Source organism: Gavialis gangeticus, unplaced genomic scaffold (assembly GCF_001723915.1).
Source record: "Gavialis gangeticus isolate Ggan-Ray unplaced genomic scaffold, GavGan_comp1, whole genome shotgun sequence".
In the NCBI taxonomy this organism is placed as follows: domain Eukaryota; kingdom Metazoa; phylum Chordata; order Crocodylia; family Gavialidae; genus Gavialis; species Gavialis gangeticus.
The window spans coordinates 76,833,137-76,843,268 of NW_017729024.1; the positions used below are offsets into that span (position 1 = coordinate 76,833,137).

At 44.4% G+C, this 10,132-nt stretch overlaps 1 protein-coding gene across 3 annotated transcripts in view; it reads left to right on the plus strand.

The window, feature by feature from the left end:
* Window positions 1-10,132, plus strand: part of APC (APC, WNT signaling pathway regulator) — a 223,955-nt gene that overhangs the window by 22,599 nt on the left and 191,224 nt on the right. Inside the window, exon 1 of one of the 3 annotated variants that reach the window (XM_019517264.1) lies at window positions 9,662-9,699. The exons of the other annotated variants lie outside the window; for them this stretch is intronic. The gene's annotated coding sequence lies outside the window, so the exon portion shown is untranslated. Of the gene's footprint in view, window positions 1-9,661; window positions 9,700-10,132 lie in introns of those variants that run through there. 3 annotated transcript variants of the gene reach the window in all.

The window sequence follows — 10,132 nt, forward strand, 5'->3', positions numbered from 1 at the left end:
AAGGCTCTTGCCTCTATGAACCAGTTAGTCTTTATTGATTCTTAACCAGGGTGTTGAAAGATCCTTTGAAGGGTATTGCAAGGTGTGAGGAGATAAGCCAGGTGCAAAGAGGTAAGTGCATAAGCACAGGCTTAAGCTTCTCTGTGCTTGGCCACTCTCAGGTCGCCACTGCCCAGTGCCTTTGCAGGGAGGCAAGCATTGTAACAAATTGAAATGGGGTGCCATTCAGTTTGCAGAAGTTATAGAGGGGTGCCTTGAACCTAAAAAGATTGAGAAACACTGTTTTAAAGTGCCGCCTTGCCCTGCCTTCTGCTTCAGACTAACTCATCTAACCACCTCTGTCTTCCAAATGTGTACTCATTCACTTCATCTTGCAGCAGGAAACCCTTATGGAGCAAAAAGAAATATAAGGAAGGAAGAAAGTGAGTGAAAGCCATTCCATAGCCTAGTCATTGTCAAACGGGGGAGAGAGTGGGGTTGGGGCAGGGGCTGCCCTGTGAGGTCAGGATGCAGGACTGAGCTGTGCAGGGGGTGGCTCCGGCTGCTACACGCACCCCTGGGAGGCATGGGAGGTGTGTGCCCCCAGATCCACACTTGAGGCAGGGTGGGCTGCTGTTGCAGGCTGGGGCCAGGGCTGCATGAGGCTCTTTCCGGTGACAGTACTGGGAGTGGGGCTACAGGAGGGGCTGTAGCCACTCCAGAATTCACTGTAGCCTCCTCCCAGCACTGCTGCTGCCCACGCTGGTCCCAGCCCACAGTGGCAGCCTGCCCTGCCCCATGCACAGATCTGGAGGCACACCTCCCTCCCCACGCCCTCCCGGGTTGCATGCAGTGGCACTCCTCCCTCCCCAAGCCCCTGGGATGAGCCGCTCATGATGCTGTGTCCTGGCTTTGCAGCCCCACCTCCACTCCCTCCCTCACTGAGGAGACCTCACTCTGCCCTGCCACTGACCCTTAAAAACAAGAAAAAAATATAAAGGGCTACATGAGCTGAAAATTTGAGAGAGATGGAGTACACTTGTTAAAAAAGGTTGGAAACCCCTGCCATAGCTAGTACGTTGTTTTCAAACAGAAGTTTATCAAACTCTCTAGTACTGAAAATTCTAAACTAGTGGGTCAAAAAGATAGATGTGTTATGTTGGTAAACCTAAACTATTTTGTGAGCCTTTTTTAAACATTTTTATGGAGTATATTTTTTAAAAACAGCTGCTGAACTCATTTGAGTAGGAACTGGATAATTATGGGGAAGAATTCAAGATAAAGAAACTGGCTTTTGCCATGTCAGAGAATGTTATATATAACTTCAGATTGCTGGTTGCTGCTAAATAAAATACTATTCCATAATTAAAATACAGCGTCACACATGCGTTGCCAAATATTGAAAATATCAAATCATCAAAACCAAACTGTTGCTCTTCTTTAAATAAGCAAAGGAACATTCCTTTGTGTGCATTCCTTAATTTCTATACTCAGCTGTGTTAAGAGTACATGCACTGCTTTCATTTAGCTCATGTTTTTATGATGGACAGGTTCACCATATATGGACAAATATCTAATGATGGGAAGGTTAGCATATGCCGGTTGACAATAAATTGGAATGTCTGTATCTACTCAATAGGATGTTACAGGAAAATATTTTTTATTGCTTGCAGAGACAAAATGTATATAATAGAAAAAATATTTTAACTTTAATGGGACTAGTATCTGAAATATTAACTGACAAGTTGTATAGGTGAGGGATCTACTTATGAGAGACCACATAGCATGTAGGAAGATTTTTTTTTTTTTTGGTGGAGGGTGGGGGAATTAATGCTATTTCTGATTTTAATTTTTTACCTTTGGGCCAAGGCAAAAAGTATATTTTAAACAAATAAGTGTATTAAATTATTCAGTCTTTCTTGAGATATATATCTAATGCTTTAATTGTTTTCTAACACTTATGAAAGCATATTTCTATAACCTAATAATCCTGCAAAGCAGGATGTTCTTTATTTATCAATTATACTATGAATAAATAAAGCTTTCATAAGATTCATGTAAATGCACATAACAAGGACTCAGTGTGTGGCATGGACAAAGAGCTCCTGAAAAGGTTGTAATTATGTTGTACAATGTATAGAATTAGAAAACAGTCACCAGCCACGTTAGAGTTGGCCACAACTATCTAGGAAGTTTGGGGTGGTAGTGAAAAAGCCACATGTAATTCTCACTTTTAACTTTCCCAAGAATGGGGGAAGCAGGGAGTGCATGCAACTTGAATAAGAAACCCCAGAGGTGTTTGGGTGGAATCAAGGAAGCATTTTCGCTTGTCTTTGGGAAGATACTGGGATATGTTGTCAATACTAACCTTTGTATCAAATTGAAACTTGTAAAATGGGAGCATTAAAAAGTGTTAACTGTTATGGTGTTTTTGTTAGTAATAAACGTCTTAAAAATTCTGTTCTACCTTCTTCAAGCTTCAACATAATACAGAGCTGTGTGTTAAATGTAGGTTGTAGAAAGTTTTGAAAATGTGATCTTAGAGGTCTCCAGCAATACATGTCAAACTTGTAAACAATACCAAACGTAGTACTTGGCAACAGGGAGTGTATTTAACTAGTTATCCAACCCACTGAGTTATACCTGAAGTGTCTGGGATAGCTAGTACTGTAAAAGCACAAAACCTAGTAATGAGACACCAATTTTTAAATTGGCAGAGTAGTGAAAGAGCCTTGGGAGAAAGGCACCATTGTACTGGATATGTTTTTATTAGTGCACATGGAAAATTGCTTTGTTTATGGTCAAATTATTTCATAAGCATAAAACCTTTTACATTTTTTCTGATGCATGTCCTAATATCTTTAAAAAATTCTACAGTGCCTGTTTACGTTCAGATGCAGAAAGCTAGAGCTCAAATAAGTATTCCTGTTCATATGGTGCTTTAGGTGAGAGAATGTTTAAATACAGGATTTTGACTGCTAAATTTTACTTAGTTCACAAATTGGAGTTTTTAAAAACACAGAATAACAGTGGGGAAAGATCCAGTACTTTAGTTAATTTAAATTATTGTCAAAAAGGCCCTCTAATCTTACTTTTTTAGTAGGGTATATCTAATAATATGGAAGTTCTGCTTAGCAAACTGAAGGAAGTGGCCAAAAATAACCAAGCAAGCAACAAGGAGGAAAGAAATAAAGATGCTGAGTGAGATGATGGACTCATTTCTCTTCTTATATGTTTAAACAGTCTGTCTTAGAAATCAATGCAAAATATATTTTTGAGGAGCATGTAGTGATGTATACTATATTAAAATATATTGTTGGCATCTACCTTATGATTGAGGTGCTATTACCAGAAATAAAATTTGAAGTTGGAAATAAAGCCTTTTTGCAGAGCAATAAATAATACAGCTAACCAAAACTCAAATTAAAGCAAACCATGCCCTCTCTGCTTGTCAAATATTAGTTCTTTTGTACACTTTTCTACCGACAGCTAGATTTGAAAAAAGGATGGCTTTGCACTAAGGCAAGGATTTTTGTGGATGATATCTTTTATTGGACTGACGCCACGGTTGGGATAGATATAGATACACAAAATTTTGAGCGCAAAACTTGTCTGCCTAAATCTGTCCCAACCATGCAGTTGCTGTAATAAAAGATAGCAACTTTAAAAAATTCTTACCTCTTGCATATTTCCTGGCTACATGATCACATCATTACTACCATGGCTTTGTACTGTTATCTAGGAAGCAGATTTTGGGGACTGTATAGTTTAGGAGATTTGGTAATGCATTCTGCTCAGTATGGGTCAGTGGTTTGAGTACCACTGGCTAGCGTAAAGTGACCAAAAATTACTACTGTGTCATATGCTGTTAGGTAACATGCTATAACTTGGTCCATGAGCTGTTTTTTTGACAGATGTGTTTAACAGAATGCTTGAGACTTTGAGTGAGCTTGGAAATGATTATTTTTTTTCTGTTTCCCTACCCTGAAGTATCCCTGCGTGTTGTGGTTGCAGCATGGTGGCAGAACATTATGGAGGACTTCTGCTGCTGCCAATGCTCAACTTGTTCTTTGAATAAATACAGAACTTTAGGCTGTAGAGTAGTGAATCTGGCATCTTTTCGTGTGCACTGAATTCATTTAAACAAAACTATTCAGCCTGGAGAGCACCAAGGTTTTCTGGCAAATGCATAGGTCAAGATTTATAGGAGTCCTATCACGCTCTGTTTGTTACAGCTTTTCAGTATTAGAAAATACAGTACTGTTGTGTATAAAGGAGCAATGCATTACAAAAATCCTCACTCTTGGCATTCCCATTTTGGATTCCAGAGGCAAGTCTGTGAGGCTGTTTTTAAATATTAGTTTTCACTTAAAAACATACTGAGCTTTAAATCTAAAACAGCAAGATTTCACATATCGTCTGACGCACAGGATTTATCTTCATTGAACACTTAATTAACTCTGTGTGGGCATAGGCTATAGTTATAACTAGAGGCAATGACTTGATGGCTTTTAACTTGATGGCTTAACTTGATAACTTGATGGCTAGTTTATGGTAGAAAGCTTTAGATGACAACTTTTCATTAATTGAATAAAGGGAAGTGCAAAATCAAATTTGCAAGTTCAAGCTGGAGAGTGGCTGATTAGGCTACTGTACTGCAGAACAGGCCCAGAGGTTGCAGTGGACCTCAAGCTGAATAAGTCAACAGTCTCATGGTATTTCATATATAAATAACAAATATGTATATATTTTTAAAAAATCTATATCTACATAGATACATATATCTAGATATCTATATTCTAGAAAAACTATGTATGTATAAAATATTCTGAAAATTTGATTGCAGATATAAAATTGTACTTGCCAATTTGTACTTGCAAATATAAAATGTATATTAAAAATGCAGTAATACTCTAGGTTGTATTAGCAAGAATGTTGCCTTCAAGTTGGAAGATATGATTGTTTTATTCTGGTCAGCCCTAGTGGGGTCTCACTTGAATCATTGTGTCCAGTTTTGGGTAGCTCACTTAAAGGAAGATGTAGACAAATCGAAAAGAGTCTATCACAGAGTAACAACAATGGTTAGTGGGTCTTGGAAACATGATTTACAAGGAAAGATTGGAAGAATTGGTATTATTTAATCTGGACAAGAGAAGACTGAGTGGGGATTTGATAAGTCTCCAAATACAAAATAAGTGGTTATGAACAGGGATCCGGGTTTTCTGTTTTCTGCAGAAAAATGCAGATTTTCCCTTTGTAGGCTCATAGAGTTCCAGCTTGCAGTGAGTTGCTTGGGGCTGGGAGGAGTGGAAAACAGGGCAGTTGAAGCAGGGTTGGGGAGGTAAAAGTGGGAGAAAAAATCTAGGGATGTGGAGCAGGGGATCCCATGCGCGTGTCCATACATGCTCGCACACATGGCCGGCAATACAACCAGATGGTGGTGGGAGCAGCCCTGACAGCTACATGCAGATAAGCCTGTGGGACAGGACCTAGGGGTGGGGTTGGAGAGCCAGGGCTTGGGGACTGTCCGTTCACCATCATGGCAGGAGGCCAAGCTCTGATGAGCCTGAATGAGCCCAGCACCATTGGGTGCGGGGGCTGTGATGGCACAGGGGCAGTCCAGTCATACCATAGCTTGGTGGATGGCCCTAATGGCGTGCAGCTGGTCCAGGCCATCAGGGACCAAACTCTGGTGATTCCAGACCAGCCCTGCTGTATCAGGGCAGGGGCCAAGCTCTGGAAAGTCCCACACACATTGGTGACATGCCATGGGGGGATGGGGAGGCATGTGCTCCCCTAGATTTCTGTGCCAACAGCACGGCACAGGGCTGCAGCCCAGCTGGACCAGCACTGGGCAGGAACTGCCTCTGCAGCCCAGCAGGTGGGACCCAGCACAGAAGGGTGGAGTGGGGTGGGGACACTCGGTGCTGCCGCCTCTGGGAGCCTCATGCTAGCCACACCGTCATGGATACCACAGTGAGGCGCTGCTTGGCAGCAGCTGTGACGTAGAGTTGTACACCCTGCCCCCCCCCCCAGCAGCACCAGCAGGGCACTGGCATGTCAGCTGCTCAGCTCCACAAAGCAGTGGGGGGCAGGCAGTTGCAGTTGGACCTACTACCTGGTGCGGGGGGGGAGCTGCTGCTGGGAGGGAGCGAGTAGAAGGTAGGTAGAGGCTGTGGAGAGGCACTGGGAGGGCTGTGGCTTGGGAGTGAGGGGCACCAGCATAGGACTACTCAGCACTACAAAGCAGCAGCGGGGACAGCCACAGCTGACCCATGTCCTGGTGAGCAAAGGGAGCAGGAGGACCTTTTCTATGATTTTAAAAAAAAACCCCCAAAATCAAACACCAAAATTTACAGGTATTTAGAATTTATTCTACTATAATGGTAGAGGCACTGGTAGGCTTCCAAATTGCCTTAAAATTGCAAATATATCAATAAAACATTGTGTTCAACTGCTAGCTAGATATATAGCGGTGTTTCATTTTAATTGTGGAAAAACACAGATCCTGGGGGTTGTTATTGGAGAATTTTGGATTTTTTTAACAGAAAACCAGGACCCCTATTATGAAGCAAGTGGTGCTTCTCTGGTCCAGGACAAGAATTAAGGGTTTTAAATAGCAGCGAAGAAAATTTTAGAATGACTGTTAGGAAGAGTATTCCAACTATGAGGAGCGTGTAAGGACTGGAACGTTACTGGGAGATGTTGTAGGGTCTTTATTATTGGAAGTTTTTAAGAACAGGTTAGATGCACTTTTAGATGAGATGATTGAGACAATGTTGTTTCTGCCTTGAGCCTATGGTTAGACTAGATGACCTCCTGCAGTCCCTTCCAGTCCTATTTTTCTGTGACCTGCTGGGCATGCATTGATACTGCATATTTTGAGTTTTCTTTTGCATCATGGCTGCTCTCAGTTGGCCTAAGTTAACTTAAGAGGATCTAATGAATATAGCTAGCTAGAGTTAATCTGGAATAAAGGCGACTTTAGTTTTTATCACTGAGGAGCTGCAACTTTTAACTGAGATCATGTTATGGTCTGTAAAAGAACTCGAATATAAAACTGCTTACTTTCACTCATTACATATTAGTAGCAAAACTAGGAACAGCTTCAAGCTCTCTAAAGTAACTGGGATCATTTTGCAATTTCAGGAAGATATCAACTAATGTAAGTGCTTTTCCTATACTGTATCAGTCTCTAAAACCAAGCTCAAAAGCTTGGAGTAATTTAAATAATTGCTGTAGTTATTTAACCACCTAATTCTCCCCAAAAAGCTTGGTGGGGGGAGGGAATAGAAGCGAGTAGTAAGAGAGAAAAAAACATAGAAACCTTAAATTCTAATAAAATCTTTATTTTATAGTGAGAAGGCAAACCAGGGTTCTTGATGCACCATAACACAGCAGCCATGTGATTCTGTTGCGGTACCATCCTTCTTTGGAGTGACTGATGGTAGCAGACTTGCTTCCCTTCACAGGGGCAGGATCCTTCTATAATAATGGGCCATGGGTAGGCAGGCATAACACTTAAACCATTCCAAGAATGTCACCATTTGGAAACGATACAGAACTGTCACAGGTGTCTGCATGTGCACTGCTGAGGGTTCTAAGTAGAACCATAACTTTTTAGGCATTACAGTGCTGGACTGCCACCAGGGGCTGCCTAATTTAAACTTTTTGTACCCAGCTTAATTGCAACTTTTTGTCCCCCTCTCACTAACATTGAATTCAAAAAAGCACTTTACTGAAATCTGTGTGCTGGTACCTGACTGTGGATCACCTGGGGGGGGGGGTAGGGCCAGTGCCTGGAGCCCTGCATCTGGGTTCCTAGGAGCTGGGTGGTCTGGAGCTGCCAGAGCTTTCACAGCTTTTAAGGAGCAATTCCCCCTCACCATTCATTAGTTCATTTCAATTCCTGGAAACTGAGCACAGTTTGGTGCATCCCGGGCTGAAACAGTTCAGGAAATTTAAACCATAGTAAGCTGGCTTGTATGTCTAGACACTTGTGGTTTAAACTGTATTTAAACCAGTCTTAAATGTTAGATCTGTCTGCACCCTTGAGGTGTGTCCAGATGTGCATAGATGTTTGGTTCCCCAGGGACAGCCAGTGGCGGTGCACCTTTGGTGCACAGCAAGTTACTCCAGGGGTGGAGGGGAGGCTTGCCTGGGGACCTCCCAGGGCTGCAGCCATGGTGATTCTGTGGCATGGAGCCTGGCTGACAGCAGACTGTGGCTCTGGGTGGCCCAGCTTCACTTTACAGCAGTGTTCACTGCCTGAGCAAGTGCTGTGCCATTTTATTTCCCACAGGTTTTTTGATCCCTGGATATGCAGGGGTCAAAAAAACCTGCAGGAAAAAAACCCGGCACTGTGCGTGGCTGCTCCCGGGCCAGATGCAGGGACGACCGCCTCATCCAGGGCCACATGGGGGGACTCCTGCTGCTGGGTGATCCTTGTTCCCTGCCTGCCCAGTGGGGACAATCAATCTGTCCAGGGCCATGTGGGGTGGGGCAGGCAGTGGTGGGAGCTCCCCCCCACCCACATGGCCCTGGACCAGCCAATTGTCCCATCTCGCCCGGGAGCAGCCGAGCCCCATCCCCTGCTCTCTCTCAATGGCTGGATGCCTGCTGTGCTAGGGCACAGCTGGGCCCAGAGCTGGGACAACTGGCCTGTCCAGGGTCATGTGGGGGGGGCCTCAGCAGCTGGAGCCCTCCCCCCAGGTGGACCTGGGCAAGCCGCCTTCCCCGTGTACAGAACAGGGCACAGGCTGCCACTGCAGGCTGGGGCCGGGAGCAGTGCTGGGAGGGGGGCTGCAGCCACCTGACCCTCCCCTCCCAGCACTACCACCCACCCCGAGCACAGCCCCGGCCCTGGCCCCAACCCGCCCTGCCCTGCGTGCAGATCCAGGGGCACACGCCCCCTGTGCCCTCCTGGGGTATGCCCCCCACACCACCCGGGATTGGTCCTCCCACCCCTCAGGGCCCCACCTGCCTGCCCCCTTGCTCCTGCCTCTGCCCCACTTCCTCCCTCACTGTGGGGGCCTCAGTCTGGCCCCCAACCCTCCCTCCCCACCTGCTAGGCTGGGGGGGGGGGGGCTGAGCCCCCCTAGCCTCAGATCATGTCTCTGATTCTCCAGGATTGACCAGTTGATCGTGATCGAGTGGTTGGTGACCACTGCCCTAGACACTTGATGTATTAATGTTGGCTACATACTTTATGCTTTGTCAAGCTACTGTAATTGTTGGAAGTGAGTAATAGCTTGGGATTTTCTTGGCATGTAATAAAATAATATACATATATACAATAATACCCCTTGGCATATAATAAATAAATAAAATAAAATTTGTATTTTTATTTGATAGGTGTGTCCCATTTCCATTTCTATCTTCCTATATATCTTCTGCTTATTCTCTCCCTACTGACATCCAGTTCCCACTCCATTTTCTCCTTACTTTCTGTTTTATTATTCTTGCTTAAAGGATCCCTTCCCCATCTGTCCCCAAGACTGACCAGATTCTAGGGGAAGCAGATGTTTAATCCTCTGGATGTGGACCAGGATGCATCACATCTTCTAATTCGAGTTGGGCCATTGGCTGCACTGGGCTAGGCTGGGTACCCACGTGACTGGAATGTGGCTGTATTGGTTCCGGCTCTAGCGCAGCCAGTGGGTGCGGGAGGGGACTGGGCACTGGAGACAGAATGGGGGCACAGCTAGCTCCAGACATGGGGTAAGTGAATTTGAGGAGGGCATGGCACTCTGGGCTGTGCTTTGTTGTAACATTCACTGCTTGTCTCGGTCTATTGCTTTTGGCAGAGTGTTTGTCTTTCCAGACTGCTGCATGACAAGCCGCAAGGAGAGGAGGCTGGGTTTTTCTCCCCTCCTCCTGCTGCTGCTGCAGAGAGGAGGCAGGGATGGATTTCTTGTGGTTCTGATCCATGTTTTTGACAGGAGAGGAGGAGGGGGCGGTGCCGGGAAGGCAGAAGAAAGCGGCTTTTGTGGCTAGAAAATAGATTTTTTTTTTTTTTAAAGGTTTGTTGACATAGAAAAGAGTTAAAAACAGTATCTAAGGAAACGGGCAAAGGATAACAAAGAATGGAGCAGATTCATTGCAAGGAGGAATGAGAGCTGTAGATATATGAAGGTGCAGATATGCAGAGTTA